Source organism: Myotis nattereri (genome assembly GCF_964212035.1).
Source record: "Myotis nattereri genome assembly, chromosome: 3".
Classification (NCBI taxonomy): Eukaryota; Metazoa; Chordata; class Mammalia; order Chiroptera; family Vespertilionidae; genus Myotis; species Myotis nattereri.
The window spans coordinates 149000155-149019037 of NC_138077.1; positions in this window are offsets into that span (position 1 = coordinate 149000155).

Consider the following 18883-nt stretch of genomic DNA (forward strand, 5'->3'; position numbering starts at 1 on the left):
TTCATAGAACACAAGACAGGAAAACTTACTCAGAGTTTTTTCCCCCAAAACTATGTTCAAAACAGAGTCCCCAGGGAGTTAGGTGTGGCTTCATGAAAAGCAGCCATTGCTTAGGCTACAGGGATCATTCATTCAAAAAACTTTGGTTGAATACCTATCACATTCTGCCAAGGAGTGGGAATAGAGTTGTAGTTCTTCTCTTAAGGAGCTCATAGTCTAGTGGTGAAGACAGAGATTAAATAATACAGAAAACTAATGCCCAAGAAATTGAGTGGAGAGGATTTCTGATTTAGGAAGGAGTTTCTCTAATCCCTCTACCCCAATATATCTGAGATGGCTCCTTAGTTTGTCTTAACCATATTTCCCTTTTCAGTCAATTAGTGGAAAAAAGAAATCCAATTTGGGAGGGAGAGATAAAAGAGACAGTGCCTATCAACTGGCCCCAGAAAATCTATTTAATGAACAGTGCGTCATGCTCACAGTGTCTCTCTTGGAGTTGATCCTTAAAGAAATGAAATGAAGAAAGCAATGGGTTTCATCTAGTGGCCAATATTATTATTACTCTTCACAGAACTTCACTACCTTTTATCACCAGTTTATTGTTTGTCTTCCCCACTAGAATACAAGTGGGCAGGAACATTACCTATTTTGCATATCATGGGCTCAGCCATCTAGAAGGGCTCCTGGAATGCACAATAAAAAATTTTTAAACACACGAATAAACAACTTAATGAAGAGTTTATCATCCCACCACCATTCCTCATGCTTCTCCCTGAAAGTTTAACATTTGATTGTTTAATATCATATTGAATATTACAGGAATTGGATACTTATCTAAGTTCTTGTACTATTTAGAGTACAGCCTTCTCTCTCTCCCTGTCTGTCTCCATAAAGGATGTCTTCATTATTCCTTCTTTATAGACCTACAGAACCTAGTGTTGATTTACGTTCCTGCCATTGCTCTGGGGATCCAGCTGACAGAAAGCATGTTGTGCCGCCAGCAGCAGTGCTAAAAGGACACTGCACACTAGGACAAATTGAAGGAGCAAAGGGCAGTCCCCACTGAAACCCTCCAGGAGCTGAGAGCCTGCAGAAAGCCTTAGGAGAGAGGCCTCTAAAAGCTTTAGAGCTCCGTCCTGCATGTGAACCAGGAATTCCGGAGGCGAAGCCACACTGAGAGAGGAAATATACCCTTCCTGAGAAGGCCAATTCCTACCAGGTTCTAACAGGGATTCTCACTCGTGCAGTGCCATATTCAAACTCTATTAGCCGGACCCACACACCGAGTCCATGCCCTTTTAAAAATTGTTCAGGGTCTATGAAAAATTTCTCACTGATTCAAGTAACCACTGCTAATATTACATTGCTGTCAATTCACTCAAATGCACATGTGGATAGACAGACAGGAAGGCAGCCAGATAGATAAATAGATACATAGTTACCCTGGGCAGCCTTTCTGTGGCTAAATGTACACTGTCTATTACAATATTTGAAATATGTAATGTTTGTACAGTTATTATTACCTGGCTGGAAAGCATCAATTTACTTTCATAATTCATACAAAAAAATGTTTCATTCAAAATAACAATATGCAATTGAAAAATGGGTATAACTCTTTTTTGATAAACATAATTGTATATATTTATTATGTGAAATATGATTTTATCTCTTTACTAGAAACCCAGTACATGAAATTCATGCAGGGAGAGGGGGTTCCTTCAGCCCAGCCTGCACCCTCTCCAATTGGGGACCCCTTCTGGGACGTCTGACTGCCGGTTTAGGCCTGATACCTGTGGGATCAGGCCTAAACCAGCAATCAGAGATGCCTCTTACAACTCCTGGCTCCTAACCGCCTACCTGCCTGACTGCCTGATCACCCCTAACTACCTGTGCCTGTCTTCCTGAGTACCCCTAACTACCTGTGCCTGCCTGCCTGATTGTCCCTAACCCCTCTGCCTGGCAGCCTGCCTGTCTAATTGCCCCTAACTGCCTGCCTGATCACCCCTAACTGCCCTCCCCTGCCGGCCTGATCTCGCCCCCAACTGCCCTTCCCTGCCAGCCTGATCTCACCCCCAACTACCTTCCTCTGTCAGCCTGATCTAGCCCCCAACTACCTTCCTCTGTCAGCCTGATCTAGCCCCCAAGTACCCTCCCCAGCTGGCCTGGTCTTGCCTCCAACTGCCTTCCCCTGCTGGCCTGGTTGCCCACAACTGCCCTCCCCTTCCAGCCTTATCTCAGCCCCAATGGCCCTCCCATACCAGCCTGATCACCCCTAACTGCACTTCCCTGTAGGACTGATCTCTCCCCCAACTGCCCTCCCCTGCAGGTCTTATATCTCCCCCAACTATCCTTCCCTGCTGGCCAATTTGGTTCCAATTGGTCAGTTTGTATGCCAGCAGTGTCAAAAGCTCCAGCTCCTAAGCAGCCATTGGCTCTTCAAAGGTCACCCAGATTTGGTTCTGATTGGTCAGTTTCTATGCCAGTCAGTGTCAAAAGCTCTGCCTTCTTGGCACCCATTGGCCCCTCACAGGTCACCCAGTTTTGGTTCTGATTGGTTGGTTTCTATGCCAGTCAGCATGTCCGGGCCTATCTCTGAGCTTTATCAGAGAGGCAGAGGTGATCACCAGCCACCCCAGAGGACTGGAGAGAAACAGAGGCACAGCTGCTGGCAAAGCCCAGAGAGAAAGAGAGAGGCAATGGCTGATCAACAGCTGCCACGGAGGTTGAGGATCAGACTCTGCCTCTCTCTGGGTTTCTCTCCGGGCCTCTCTCTGGTGGTCCAGCAACCCAGCACTGACTGCAGGACTGACTTCCAGTGTTCAGTGGAGCCTTCGGTCGTTCATTATGGACCCTGGGTTTTTATATTTTAGGATAATTTTTTAAATGTTTTTATTGATTTTTAGCGAGAGAAGAAGAGGAAGGGATAGAGAGATAGAAACATCAGTGATAGAGATACATGGATTAGCTGCCTACTGGGGATCCAGCCCACAACACAGACATGTGGCTTCATCAGGAATCAATCTGATGACCTCTTGTTTCATGGGTTGTTTTTTGGTGGAGTTGATGGAGTGATGAAAATTTCTTCTTGATTATAGCGATGGTTACACAAATATATATAAAACCATTACATTGTACCTTTTGAATTTGTGAATTGTATGGCATATAATCTATATCCCAATAAACCAGTCTGGTTGAGTTTTTTTTTTATTTTTTTTTTAAGAAGATTATATAGCCTGCACTCATGTGCTGGTGGTGATTTAATCAATCTTGTCATCTTCTGAGGACTCCCTTTTTCTCTCTAAGACTTTTTCTTTTCAATCTATCTCCAATTTCTAACTACTATTCATTATTATGTACAGCAGTATAGGTGACCAGGTTTCTGTCCTATCTTTGCATAATTCAACAACCCTTTAATATATTTGCTGAACAAAGGTCATCTTCTAGGTGTCATCACTACAGAAAACCTTCCCAAATTAGCACATCCCTGCATGCATAGTGTTAAGTCTCATCCATGAAGTCCATGGAGGATTCGATCAGAATCTATGGTGAACTGAGCAAAAGGAATGGGATTGGTGTTGTATGTAAATTTTATTCACCTGTGAAAACCCCTTGCAGTCCTGTGTCTGTTCTAATAGAAACAGTGTACCTACTTAATCAGGTACATTACTTTTCCTACAAAGCCAAGGGATTAAGAGATGACTTATTTACTATAAGAAATTATCTTTCTTACCTTCATTCCTTTTTTTTTACTTCAGATTATTCTGTCTACCTGCATTTGATAATGAGACTTTAAATTATGGCAGGCTAGAGATAAGGGAAACCTTCCCCCTACATAACACCTATAAATGCCAAAAGAAATATTACTACCATTTTGAAATATATCAGTGTGTTTGCAAGAACATAAAGTTGAAAGAATCAAATATAAAAAAGTGGAAGAAAATCATGGTAGTACCTGGAAGCTGAACCTGTGACCATTCTGAAGCATGTGCCCATCTTTGACTCTTAATGACCATAAGAAGAGCAGAGGAGCAAGTCTTAGTGCTGAGATTGGTAGGCTTTACTAATTGGAAACTTAGAATGAATTGGATATCCTCCCAGGGAAGGATAGGCTAATAAGTATCTGTTTACAGCAGAGGAAAAATTACCTGATTGACCTGCATTAGAATTTAAAAATAAAACCTTTCTCTTACCTGAGCATTGGATTGAACTTACCTACATTACAGGTGTGGTTTCAGAAACTACATAAAATGGGCTGGTGTGGATAGGGCCCCAGGCACCTGGCAGCAGCAAGTCCTTTTTGTAAGGCTGTGTTCAACTCGGACTCAGAGGATTCCCACAGAACAGTCCAGAGAAACATGGGGCCAAAACACAAACTCAGAAAAGGGTGCAGCCCCACACAAGCAAGAGGTAGAAAGTAACAAACAAATGTCAGAAAGACCCACTAGGATCAGACACTGTAATTTTGAGCTCAGGTTATAAAACTAAATGTTTACACTGTTTAATAATATAAGAAAGAATACTTCAAGAGACAAGATGTCATAAAACACTATAAAGCAGAGTTTGGAAAGAAAAATTTTTAAGCACAAAAGGTTTTCTTGAATGGATAATATAATTAACCTTTACAATATGACAATAACTTTCATTGTGATAGTTGTCATGTTAATTGTTGACTGTTCACTATCACATACACACCTAAGTAAAAGAAGTATGTGTCCATCATTTTACTTTTTATCCAATCCCAGAAGTTTCCCCACTTTGCTTTCTCCCGCCTCCCTAATCTATCACCAGTGCATTTCATGTAACCCACTTATGTCTCCACCTTTAATTGTAATGTTTAAAACAAGGTGAAAAACTGCCATTCTCTTTAGCTCTATCCCAATACATTCTGCTTCCCAGCAGTTGTCAACAGTTTGACTCAAATAAACTCACAAAATTCTCTACAGGCTTGAATGTTTATAAGTTAACAAAATCCCAAGCCTTTAATACAGTTCAAAACTCACTGGTGACCTGGCTGGCGTGGCTCAATGGTTGAATATCAACCTATGAACCAGGAGGTTGCAGTTCAATTCCCAGTCAGGGCACTTGCCTGGGTTGCCAGCTTGATCCCTAATAGGGGGCAAGCAGGAGGCAGCTGATCAATGATTATCTCTCATCAGTGATGTTTTTATCTCTCTCTCCCTCTCCATTCCTATCTGAAACCAATAAAAATATATTTAAAAAAGCAACAACTCACTAGTGGAGATCCATCATTAAATTATCAAAAATGTCTGTTTATTTTTTTAAACTTGAATGCATAGGTATCTTACCTAATAATAGACAAACATTTAAATTGACCGTACCTTCACTATGCTAACCAGCCAATCAAGAGAGTATGCAAATTAACCCCCAGTTAATTTGCATAGGTAGGCTCCAAGCCAAGGAGCAAAGCCTGATGGCTCCGGGTGAAGCAGTGAAGCCCGATGGAAGCCCTGTGTGTTTATGTCTCCCGTCAGGCCCCAGCAGCCCCAAGCCCTGCCACCTGGGTGCTGGGGCTGCTGGGGGCCAGATTGGAGACACAAACACGCAGGGGAGCCTGTCACCCAGCAGCCCCAAGCCACTCTAGCAGGCCTATCATGGACCCGGCCTGGAGCCGCGGGGCAGAGCAGCAAGGCAAAACCCACCCACCCCATTGTGGGACGATTGCGGCAGTGTCTGGGACTGTGGACCAGGCCAGGCCCCAGGGGGCGAGCAGGAAGGCATGACCCGCCCACTCCAGCAGGCTGATGCAGCTTAGCCTCTCTGCCGCCGCAGCCTTTGCAGTTACAGTGTTCAGACCCAGGCCCCCAGCCTGCCCTGGGCTCTGCTCAAGGAGGGGCTTGGGGCCTGGGGTCTATTAAACTTTACTGGAGCTGCTCCCCACACCCCCAGCCCCTGTCCCAGAACCACAATGCCTGCAGCAAGGTGCTCCAGCAGAGTACTGACAGGTGGGCGGCTGGAGAGCCATGGAAGGGTGGGGCCACCAGAGCCAAGCTCCCCTGGGCCTGAGAAGAGAGCCTGTAGGAAGAGGAAGCTCAGGCAAAGAGCCAGCCAGGAGCCATGGCCATGGGGTCTGCAGGCATCCTGGGCAAGCGCCAGGGCTTCAGCAAAGTGGCTGGCCAGGAGGTGGGCAGCCCAAGGGGCGCAGAGCAGCGCCAAAGTGGGGTGCACTGGAGGGGGCTCAGGCCTGGACAGGGTGCTGGTAGGCGGGGACTGCCTCACCTGTGGAGAGCAATGGCCCCAAGATGCAGGAAACTAGAGGCAATGACTGCCTGCATGGAAGGACGCCCGGGCGAAGGGCGCTGACTCACAGCCCTGAGGCTGGGGTGGAGGGGCGGTGCCACCTCAGTGGAGGAGCGCGCAATGCTGAGTACCCCACTGCAGCGGTTTGATGAAGCTCCCAGCCTAACTGGGCTTCACCGAGGCCTGCGCACTTGAGAGGCCAGGACTCCTGCTCCCGCCTTGGCTCAAAAGCAAGCCTGCACCCACCCTGCACCCAGTTCCCACTCCGCCCCCAGTTCTCGCCCTGCCCCATGGGGGGTGCACACCTGCATGGTGAGTGCAAGCCTACCACCTGATCCCCAGAAGGGAGAGCTGTAAAGAAGGGGTGAGGCCGGGGGTGAGGAAAGAATGCGGAGCATTCAGGATGAAGAGGTGCTTGAGAAGAAGGCTTAGAAGCCTGATGGGGAGGTTTGTTCTGTTTGTCCCACAGCTGCCCCTTAGGAAGGGCAGAGGTAACACGGCTGTAAGGGCTCCCTGCTTGCTGAGTCCAGTTCCGCAGCCAACTGGAATTGGCCTCAGTTTCCTGGTCTGTAAAATGGATTAAGCGTGTCCCAGTGCCTTTGCTGAGCTTTGAGGGCCAATTGAGATACTATATACAGAAAATGAGGGAAGATGTGAGAAAGAAAAGGAAGGGCAAGCAACACAAAAGAAAGATTGGAAGGAACCTGTAAACCTATTGTCACTTAAATAGGGAATATAGTCAATAGTGTTGTAATGACGGAATGAAGCCAGGTGGGTACTGGAAATATCAGGGAACACTTTGTAAAGGATATGATTGCCTAACCACTATTCTGTAACTAATATAAAACCTGAAAATAATACAAAATAATATTGAATGTAAATAAATGAAAATAGGAGTGAACTTTTTCTAAATTTCAAAGTTTAAATAAAGCCTGTAAAGGAAGTAAGGGGGAGAATAAAAATAGTGTCTTTTATTATACCACTTTATTGTCTTTTCAGTAAATGAAAAAGACAGTTGTCTTTATATGGTGCTTTTATACTTTTCTAAGTCATTATCTCATTTGATGTTCAGGGCAGCTTAAAGACAAGATAATTATTCCCTCCACTATTCAAAGAAAGGAAATCTTGGTGCCTGGCCCCAATGATTCAATCGTCAAGCCCTTATTGTAAAGCAGGGTTAGTGAAATTTTCTGTGAAGTGTCATATCTATACTAATAAAAGCCTTGGGGGTGATCCAGCCAGCAGGGGAGGGCAGTTGGGGATAATCAGGCTGGCAAGGGAGTAGTTAGGGGGCAATCAGGCTGGCAGGCTGAAGCAGTTAGGGGCAATCAGGCAGGCAGGCAGGCCAGTGGTTAGGAGACAGCAGTCCAGGATTGTGAGAGGGATGTTCAACTGCCGGTTTAGGCCCGAGCCCAGCAGTCAGACATCCTGGGATCAGGTCTGCGGGACATCCAGGACCATCCTGTGATCAGGCTTAAACCAGCAGTCGACATCCCCCAAAGGGTCCGAGAATGGAAAGGGTGCAGGACCGGCTGAGGGTCACCCTCCCTCCAGTGCACGAATTTTGTGCACCAGGCCACTAGTCCTATATAATAAAAGCCTAATATGCTAAGTGTCTGGTCATCGAGTTGTCCATTCAACCAATCAAAGCGTAATATGCTAATGATATACTAAGGCTGCTCAACCGCTTGGTGTGACGTGTACTGACCACCAAGGGGCAGATGCTCCAACCGATAGGTTGGCTTGCTGCTGAGGTCCGTCCAATAGGGACTGAGCCAGATGGGCCGGACATGCCCTGGAGCCCTCCAATGGTCCCTTCCAGGCTGGCCAACCTCCCACATCTCTCCTTGGCCCTGATCATGCATTGGTGGTGTCCCTCAGCCTGGCTGGCACTCTCTTGTAATCTGGAACCCCTTGGGGGATGTCGGAGAGCCAGTTCCAGCCCGATCCTGCAGGCCAGGCCAAGGGACCCCACTGGTGCACGAATTCATGCACCTGGCCTCTAGTGTTTATTTAAAAGTTGTTGACTGCACATTCTAGTGTCCTTGTTTTTTGTTTTGTTTTTGCATTAAGGGGCTACAATGAAGGGAACACTAGGAATGCTGACAATGAAAGAATAATTGGCTCTCTGGGAGATAAAGGATAAATCAATATTATATAACAGATCAGCAGACTTAGGACAGACCAGATGTCTCCTGGTTGGAATATTTACATATTTAAAGAAAAAAGGGGCCACACAGAAGAGGCATCAGTTAACCACGAAGATGCAAGAAGAGAAGGCATATCCTGGGCAAATGATAACAATTATGAATTAAAAAGGGGACCCTAGTCTTTGGACTGGAAGTTATTGATGTCCCACTGGAAAGGCTGACCCTTAGCTTTGGTGTCAGGGAGCCCTCAAGTCTTCTGATCTGAATGGAGAGTCCAACTCTATTGTGACAATGAACAATAACTATGCTCACCTGTAGCCATCAAACATTCAGCTCATCTAACTCCCTTGTTTTGATTTCATGCTCACCAAGAAATCTGTTTCCTTTTCTGTATTTGGTCCTTGTTGCTGTAATATTTGACAATTAATCCATAAAACAAATTTTGATTATCTTTACTGCATGGCCACATAGTTTGGTCACTGGGAGCCAATGAGCCAAACCTGTTGACTCAAATCTTCACAATTTGTGTGAAAGTTGTATTTCTTAGTGCATATAAATAAACTAGAGGCCTGGTACATGAAAATTTGTGCGCTGGGTGGGGGAGTGGGGAGTCCGTCAACCCGGCCTGCCCCCTCTCACAGTCTGGGAGTCCTCAGGGGATGTCCTACTGACGGCTTAGGCCCGCTCCTCTGTGAGAGGTGACGGGCCCATCAGGTGAAGGCGCCCATCACCCCCTCGCTACCGCTGCCTCTGGCCTCTCTCTGCAGGAGTCAACTGGGCCTATCAGGGGAAGGCGACTCCCCCATCACGCCTCTGCTGCTGCCACTGCTGGCTGACACGGCTGCCTGAGCCTTAGCCCTCACAGACACCACAGCTTGCCTGAGCCTCGGGCTGGCCCTGGGCTGCAGCAGCCGCCATCCCCAGCTTGCCTGAGCATCAGGCAGCTGCTGCAGCTTTGTCAGGAAGGACCTCTGAAGGACATCTGCTCTAATTAGCATATTACCCTTTTATTAGTATATATTGATCCTTTTGGTATATATAAAAAAGTAAATATAAAGTAAAAAAGGGCCGTAACTGGTTTGGCTCAGTGGATAGAGCATCAGCCTGTAGACTGAAAGGTCCCAGGTTCGATTCCAGCCAAGGGCATTTACCTTGGCTGTGGGTACATCCCCAGTGGGAGGTGTGCAGGTGGCAGCTGATCAATGTTTCTTTCTCATTGATTTTCTAACTCTCTATCCCTCTACCTTCCTCTTTGTAAAAAATCAATAAAACATATTTTTTAAAAAAGTAAAAAAGGTTTTTCTTGAATGGATAATATAATTAACCTTGACAGTTAAGTCAGAAAATAACATAATCCTGGAAAAAGTAATTGTGAAGATAGTTCTGAATAAGGTATCAAATATCCTATCTAATAAAAGAGAAACATGCAAATTGACCATAACCCCGACACCCTTCCCATTGGTTAATCAGCAGGATATATGCAAATTAACTGCCAACCAAGATGGCGGCTGGCAGCCAGGCAGCTGAAGTGAATAGGAGGCTTGCTTGCTCAAGTGACGGAGAAAGCCAAGGTTCCCCGCCTTTCGCTGCTGGCCTCTGAGCTGCAACTCTAAGAAACAATGTTGCAAATATAGAAGCTAAACATTCCCCAGAAACCTGCCTTCAGCCAGCTGGGCTTCAGCCAGCAGGATCGCAACAGTGTTTCAATTATAGAACCCAAACAAACCCAGATCCCAGCTTTCAGCAGCAGAGGTCTCAGAGCTGGAGCCGGGCCTAAGAGCTAAAGCCGGCTCTCAGCTCCAGTGACAGCCATCGAAGGTAAATAAATCCCAGAATTAAAAAAAAAAGAAAAAAAGGAGAGGTTGGGAGCCTCAGTTGCCCACCAGCCTGAAAACGACCCTCAGCCCCTCACACAGACTGGCCAGGCACCCCAGTGGGGACCCTCACCCTGAAGCAACAAGATGGCAGCTAATTTGCATACTGAAGGCAGGCGGCAGCGGGCAAGGCTGTCCACGGTCCGGTACCAGATCTGTGACCCCGCCGGGTGGGGGGCAATGCTTGAGGCTGTCCGAGGTCCGGGACCCGGATCTGTGACCCTGCCGGGTGGGGGGCAGTGCTAGAGGCTGTCCGCAGTCTGGGATCCTGATCTGTGACCTGGCGGGCGGGGGGCAGTGCTTGAGGCTCTCTACACTCTGGACCCAGATCTGTGACCTGGCGGGAGGGGGGCAGTACTTGAGGCTGTCTGCGGTCCGGACCTGGATCCATGACCTGGCTTGTGGGGGGGAGTGCTTGAGGCTGTCCGTGGTCCCGGGACCCGGATCTGTGACCCTGCCGGGCGGGGGGCAATGCTTGAGGCTGTCCATGTGACCAAGACACGAATCTGTGACCCTGCCGTGCAGGGGGCAGCGCTTGAGGCTGTCCACGGGACCAAGACATGGATCCGTGACCCTGCCGGGCTGGGGGCAGCACTTGAGACTGTCCACGGTCCCGGAACCCGGATCCGTGACCCTTCCCAGTGGGGCAGCAGCTCACACAGGGGTGGATCGGCTGGGGTTGGGCAGGGCAGGACACCTGGCTTCCGCCCAGCCCCAGTCACTCTGGGCAGGTAGCAGCGCAGAGAGCCTCTGGACAGGGGAGGCAGGCCAGCAGAGGGCGGCCTGTACTCCCCACATGGCGGTGGTGACAGCTGTGAGCGCACCAAGTGGAGCCTCAGGCAGAGCTGAAGTAGCTCCTGCAGGCCATCAGCGTCCAGGAGTGGCTGCGCAAGATCTGCCTCCCGGCCCAGAAGGTGCAGGATCACAGGGACAGCCACCATGGTGGGCCAGACTGACGTCCTCCTGGCCGCACCACGGGGGTTTGCAGATCTGCAAAGCCAAAGGACTCTGGTGTGCACATCCCCCCCTCCCCCCGCCCCCGGCATGTGAACATCCCCCAGCACACTGTCACCCTCCCACGCCTGCAACAGTTGCAAACCAAGGGGTGCACAAGTTCCCCCCGCCTCTCCACCGCACTTCCATCAACCTGGCATGCCTAACACCCCCACAGGATGTGCACACATCCCCTCTGATGCACTCACATCCTTTGGAGAGTGTCTGGGTATTCCAGGTGCTGAGGGTGGGCGCCTGTGAGATGACAATGGGAGGGCAGAGTGGTGATGCCCTGTTCCCACGGAGGCCATTGCAGCTACGAGACCACTTCTGGGGGGTTAATGCAGGTGCTGAGGCAGGAGCAGGTGCAGACAGACACACCTGGTGGGCACAGGCGGCCCTCGCTGAGGTGCCTTTGGTCAGCGTTCAAGATCAAGAACCCAGAGGCAGAGAGGAATTCTGTCCTTTCAGTGAAACAGTGGGATAGTCAGGGCGACTGTAGAGCAGGAATGTGCACTTTGGGTGCCAGCACCCAAGAGCGAAGGCTGCCCTGACTGAGCCTCGCTTGCTTGGGGCCTAGCGCACTCCTGCCGGGCAGTGGGAGACAGGATGTGCTTTTCCAAATTAATGAGAGAAAACGTTGATTCTCCTGCTGCCCACGAAGGTGGAAAGTGAAGTGGGGAGACATGTGGGGAGTGAGCGAGGTTCCCTGTCTGGGGGTTCCAAATCTGCTGTTGGTTTCTTTCACTGCTGACTAGAGATATACAGGGTGTCCCCCCAAAATGTATACACACTTTGAATACCTACTAATTCCAATGGTTTTAAGCATAAGAAAGAAACAACAATGGAGCTGTTATCTGTTAAAAGTGTGGGCACAAACAGGTAGTTGGACATTCCTTGAGGAGTTTCAGATTGGAGAGGGTGAAGGCCAGTCTGAGGGGCCCCTTTCCTCCCCACCCCCACCCCAGTGCACGAATTTCGTGCACCGGGTTACTAGTCCTATCTAATAATAGAGAAGCATGGTAATTAACCGTAACTTCGTTACCCTTCCCATTGGCTTTTCAGCGAGATATGCAAATGAACTGCCAGCCAAAATGGCGGCCGACAGCCAGGCAGCTGAAGCGAACATGAGGCTTGCTTACTCCAGTGACGGAGGAAGCCAAGGTTCCCCGCCTGCCGCAGCCCAGCTCTGAGCTCCGGATGCAACAATGTGGCAATTATAGAACCTAAACTAACCCCAGGTACCTACTTTCAGCCAGCGCGACCTGAGATCTTAGAGCGGCCAGTGATGGCAACAGAGTTTCAATTATAGAATCCAAACAAACCAAGATACCTGCTTTCAGCCGGCAACAGCCTCAGAGCTGGAGCCAGCTCTCAGCTCCAGTGACAGCTATAGAAGGTAAATAAATCCCAGAATTAAAAAAAAAAAAAAAGAAAAAAGGAGAGGCTGGAGCTTCTGTTGCCCACCAGCTTAAAAACAGCCCTTAGCCCTTCACCCAGACTGGCCAGGCACCCCAGTGGGGACCCCCACCCTGAAGGGGGTGTGACCAGCTGCAAACAGCCATCATCCCCCTCATCCAGTTGGGCCAGGCACCCAAGCAGGACCCCCACCCTGATCCGGGACACCATTCAGGGCAAACCAGCTGGCCCCCACCCATGCACCAGGCCTCTCTCCTATATAGTAAACGGGTAATATGCAAACTGACCCTAACAGCAGAAGGACTGGGAATGACTGGTCACTATGACACACACTGACCACCAGGGGGCAGACGCTCAATGCAGAAGCTGCCTCCTGGTGGTCAGTGTGCTCTCACATGGGGGAGCTCTGCTCAACCACAAGCCAGGCTGATGGCTGCCAGTACAGCGGTGGTGGTGGGAGCCTCTCCTGCCTCCTCAGCAGCGCTTAGGGTGTCCGACTGAAGTTTAGGCCTGCTCCCTACTGGCAAGTGGACATCCCCCGAGGGCTGCCAGGCTGCCAGAGGGATGTCTGATTGCCATCTTAGGCCCAATCTCTTGGGGAGCGGGCCTAAGCGAGCAGGTGGTCATCCCCTGAGGGGTCCCAGACTGTGAGAGGGCACAGGCCGGGCTGAAGGACCCCCCCGCCCCCTCGCGAGTGCACACATTTTTGTGCACTGAACCTCTAGTATAGAATAACAAGTCAAAGATATGGTAACTAAGAAAAAGCATTCCAAAGAGGAGGGAGGTACAGTATTCAAGGAAATAATACCTGGAACATTCCAGAATTGACAAATGTTATGGTTTTTCAGCTTAAAAAGTTACTGTGAATCCTGAGCAAAACAAATGAAAAGAAATTTATTTCTAGATACATCATAGTGAAACAAAGACAACGATATGATGTCAAAAGAAGCCAAAAACAAGTGATACATTCTTTAAAAAGCAGTAAATCATAATTCATGAGGTTTACAACAATATAAGGTCAGAATATTTTTGAAATATTGGGAAAAATAGCTGTCAACCTAGATTTTATACCCCAAATAAACCATTATGAAATAATGGTTAGGGTAAAATAAAGACATTTGGGGTAAAATAAAGACATTTTCAGATATGCAAACACAGAGGCAGTTATTTAAACAAGAAATTCCCAGGAAAGGTGCTTTTAAAAAGCAAATTTTAATATCACATAGATGATTCCAGAAGGAAAGCTTGGGTGCAGTAAGTAACAAAGAAGAAAGATTACAACAAATATATGGGTTCATGTAAACATATATAATAGAACTGCAAGTGCATGTTTTTTTCATTTTCTAGGATTTTTATCAGAGGGAGTTTCCAAGGAGTATAAACCATAGATGCAATACTACTATGCTTACATTACTAAGATTGTGAAACTTTTTTTGTACATTTTAGACCAAAATAAAACTCTGGGGGAGATAGGTTTGAAGATGGCTGCCAACAGGAAGATAGTGCGTGAGTGAGAGAAAGAAGGGAAAGTGTGTGGTCACAGAGGGAGTGTTTGTTTGTGAGTTGAGGGGCAGCTATACTCCAGGGGACTGTGGGGGATTGCTGGACAGGGTTTCCCTGCTCCTGGGATCCTCCCGAAGCGACCAGCTCTGATGTGGAGACTGAGCCATCTTGAAGGAGAGAGTGGATGTTGTTGGAAGCCTGAAAATCCCAGGAATCTACAACAATGGCACCCAGCAAACAGTTGCGAACCCGGGAACACCGGTCCCCAAAGGGCACAGTCACAGGGATTCAGAGGAGCTTTATACCCCCTCACTGACGGGTAAGATTTCTCCTGGGATAAGGTGAGGCCTGTGTCGAGCAGGAGACAGAAATGTGCATGGTGGGAGCTGGAGGATCCAGGGAAGTCTGTGCCCAGAGTCTGCAGCCACTGGGGCTGGCATGATCAGGGAAAGTGGAAGGGGATCTGCAGGGCTGCTAACACAGGGAACACTAAAAAGCAACCTGTAGCTGAACTGGGTGCAAAAGGGCAGCCTAAAATTTTTAACAGTGTGCCTGCTGCTTAGACCCAAGGGAAAAAGAAGACTGCACAGACTTCCTCCACAGAGCCGGAGTTCGCGCACTTACTCTGGCACTTCTCTCTCTCTCTCTCTCTCTCTCTCTCTCTCTCTCTCTCTCTGTCTCTCTCTCTCTCTCTCTCTCTCTCTCTCTCTCTCTCTCTCTTCCTCTTTAAATCCTTACTTTTGATTACTAAGCCCAATACATAGGATCACCCAATTGCGGACACTCTAAGAAACTGCAGGGGATAGTTGTTTTTCTAGAACCTGGGGATCAGAGCGGGGAATAATCATAAGAGAACCAGCTCTCCAGCAGCCCATTCCCCCAAACCAGTATTAAGTGCCACAGGGAAAACAAAATCTAAACACCAGGAGGTCAATCCAGAAACCTATAGACACGGAGGTCAATCCAGAAACACTGCCACCCAGGGGTTGAATCACAAATTGACTCTTGTGTAACCACAAATAAAGGAGCATAAGAAACAAAGAAGTACTGCCTGCATGAAAATCAGGACTGTGGCCTACAACACTGAGGAGCAGTGGAATGCAGGGAAGCTCAATACTGTCCTGACTAGGAAACAGATGTGCCAAGCAGAACAGTAGAGGAAGTGAATGACCTTCACTACTGCACATTTTTATGTTTATTTTCATCGTTTACTTAAGAAAGTAAATTTGTTTTTCTTTTTTCCTCACTTGATTTTACCTTTTTAATTATTACATTTTTATTTTTAACCTGTATTATTATTACCACTACTATTTTACTGGTGTTTTTTTTTATGTGTATTTTATTTTCTCTTCATTTTACTTTGGGACTAGTGTTCTACATTCTATTTTCATCTTGCCTCTAGCATCATTTTACTCTATGTCAACTTTACCTTTATGCCAACACTCTCTTCCTCACTTTTCCCCTTTTGTTGTCCTGTTTCTCTTACCGTATTCCTGCTTTAGAGTTTCCTTATTCCTTCTTTTTAACCCTGTTAAAATTTCACCCTACTTATGTATTTAATTTCCAATCCCCTGTTCTAAGTCCATATACACCTCTCTCTTCTCCCTCTTCACTATCCAATTTTTTCTCTCTCTGTCATTTTGTTGTTGTTTGCTTGATTGTTGCTTATATTGGCTTTTTTTATGCTTGTTTGTGACATTGTTTCGCTTTTTGTTTTTGTTTTTTTGTTTAGTTTTTGTTTATTTTATGCTTCTGTTTTCCCTAGACACACTTGATATTAGTTGTTGCTTGTAGTTTTCATTCATCTCTAGGTATTTGTTGCTGGCATTTGTTGGGAATAGTGGCTGCTTTATTGGAGTTTTCTCCCCATATATATAGTTTTTTCCCCTCTTCTATTTCATTCTTTTTCTATTCTCTCTTATTTTTTTTTCCTTTTCCAAATTTTATTTTTGCAGTCCTTTCATTTTCTTTTTTCTTTTCTTTTTCTTTTCTTTTTCTTTCTTTCTTATCCCCTGATTCTCTTTTCTCTGGTGATCATCTTCATTTGGGGTTATTAGTATCGTGAATATATTTGTGTTAAGTGCGTGGTGTGTTGTGCCTGGTTGTGCTGTATTTTGTGCCTTTAAATGTACAGAGAGATGGTGACACACACAGAGTGATGGTGAAGGGATGGCAAAAGTTTTTTCAGGTGAATGGAAATAAGAAAAAAGCTGGAGTAGCAATACATATATCTGACGAATTAGATCTCAACGTGAAGGATATAAAAAGAGATAAGGAAGGCCATTTCATAATACTAAAGGGAGCAATCCAACAAGAAGAAATAACTCTGGTAAATATATATGCACCTAATACAAGAACACCCAAATACATAAAAAAAAAAAAACTTCTGGAGGATATCAAGGGAGAGCTTGACAGCAATACAATCATAGTAGGGGACTTTAATACCCCACTAACACCATTGGAAAAATCCTATAAACAAAAAATTAGCAAAGAAACATCAATCATATATGACTCACTAGATCAGATGGAATTAATTGACATCTTCAGAACATTGCACCCCAAAGCCAAAGAATATATATTCTTCTCAAGTGCACATGGGTCATTTTCAAAGATAGACCATATATTGGGTCACAGGAAAAGTCTCTTCAAATTCAAGAAGATAGAAATCATATCAAGCATCTTTTCAGATCACAATGGCATAAAACTGGAAATCAACTACAATAAAAACAATCCAAACAATCAAACACATGGAGACTAAATATAATGCTATTAAACAATGCCTGGGTTACCAGAGAGATCAAAGAAGAAATTAAAAACATCATGGCAACAAATGGCAATGAAAACACAAAAATCCAAAACCTATGGGACACAGTGAAAGCAGTCTTGAGAGGGAAGTTCATAGCTCTACAGGCCTGCCTCAAAAAACAAGAAACAATGGTAATAAATTACCTAACCCTACAACTCAAAGAGTTAGAAAGAGAGCACCAAAAAAAAAACCAGTGTAAGTAGAAGGGAGGAAATAATAAAGATCATAGTGGAGATAAACAACATAGAGAGAAAAAAAAACAATACAAAAGATCAACAAAACCAAGAGTTGGTTCTTTGAAAGGATAAACAAGATTGATGAACCTCTAGCCAGGCTTACCAAGAAGCAAAGAGAGAGGACCCAAATAAACAAAATCAGAAATGAAAGAGGAAAAATAACAACAGATAAGACAGAAATACAAAGGATTGTTAAAAAATACTGTAACCAACACTATTCCAACAAACTGAACAACCTGAAGGAAATGGCAATATTCCTAGAAAAACACAACCTTCCAAAACTCAATCAGGAAGAATCTAATAATCTCAATAGGCCAATAACTATGGAAGAAATTGAAGCAGTCATCAAAAAGCTTCCAGCAAACAAAAGCCAGGGGCCAGATGGCTTCACAGGGAAGTTTTACCAAACATTCAAGGAGGAACTAAAACTTATCCTCCTCAGACTATTCCAAAAACTTCAAGAGGAAGGAACACTTCGAAGCTCATTCTATGAAGCCAGCATCACCCTGATACCAAAACCAGAAAAAGACAACACAATGAAAGAGAATTATAGGCCAATATCCCTCATGAACATCGATGCCAAAATTCTCAACAAAATCCTAGCCAATCGGATCCAGCAGTACATCAGAAAGACCATGCATCATGACCAATTAGGATTTATCCCAGGGATGTAAGGATGGTACAATATCCACAAATCAATAAATGTGAAACCAAAAAGCAGGGAAACTGCACAGAATTCATAATACTAGACAGAAAGGAGCTGTTTTCTCAATATCTAGTCTATTCCTGAGGAATTAAGAGCTTGTTCCTGTTTCCATTTACAAAGAACATGTGTTCAGTACAAATACTTTGCATTTGTCCTTAATTGACACAGGAAATTCCTCACTCGTGAGAAAAACATGAGCCAAAGACTTTGAATTGATAAAAGGGCTGATCATAATGTCCTAGCCAGTGAGGAAAAAGGGAGACTCCAAGCACCAGTATTTCAGTCCACATTTGCAAACACAGAGCCATGGATGAACCTAATTTGATCTTCCTCTTAACACACTGACTCATCATTGGAGGAAATCCCACATCAATCACCAGAGCCTTGTGACTCAATTAACTGCTATTAACAAACCATTAGCCCTGACCACTGTGGTTTAGTTGGTCAGGTATTGTTCCCTGCAGCCAAAGGTTACAGGTTTAATGCCAGGTCAGGACTTTTGCCCAGAATGTGTGCTTGATCCCCGCGGGACATGTGAGGGGCTTTTCTGCTCTCACGTTGGTGTTTCTTTCATTCTTCCCCTCCCTTCCTCTCTTTCTAAAAATCAAAGAAAGTAAACAAACATAAACATAAAATATCTTTAAACTGTATTTACTGGTGTGTGAAATGCAAATCGTAAAAGCTAAATTATATGCATGTGCTGAAGAATAAATTGAATTTAGTTAATAACACCTCTAAGGAGTTTAGAACCACAACAGTGTTTGCATTTACTTGCTGTTTGGTGATTGTGACACTAGGGACCCAGCACATATGTGATTGGGAGCCACACGATGCACAGCAGAAGGAGGTGCTAACCATTGCTGAATTTTCCTATTCTTTTTATCCCTCTCTTCCTTTTTCATTTTACAGAGCCGAATAAAATGAAATTGAATGATTTT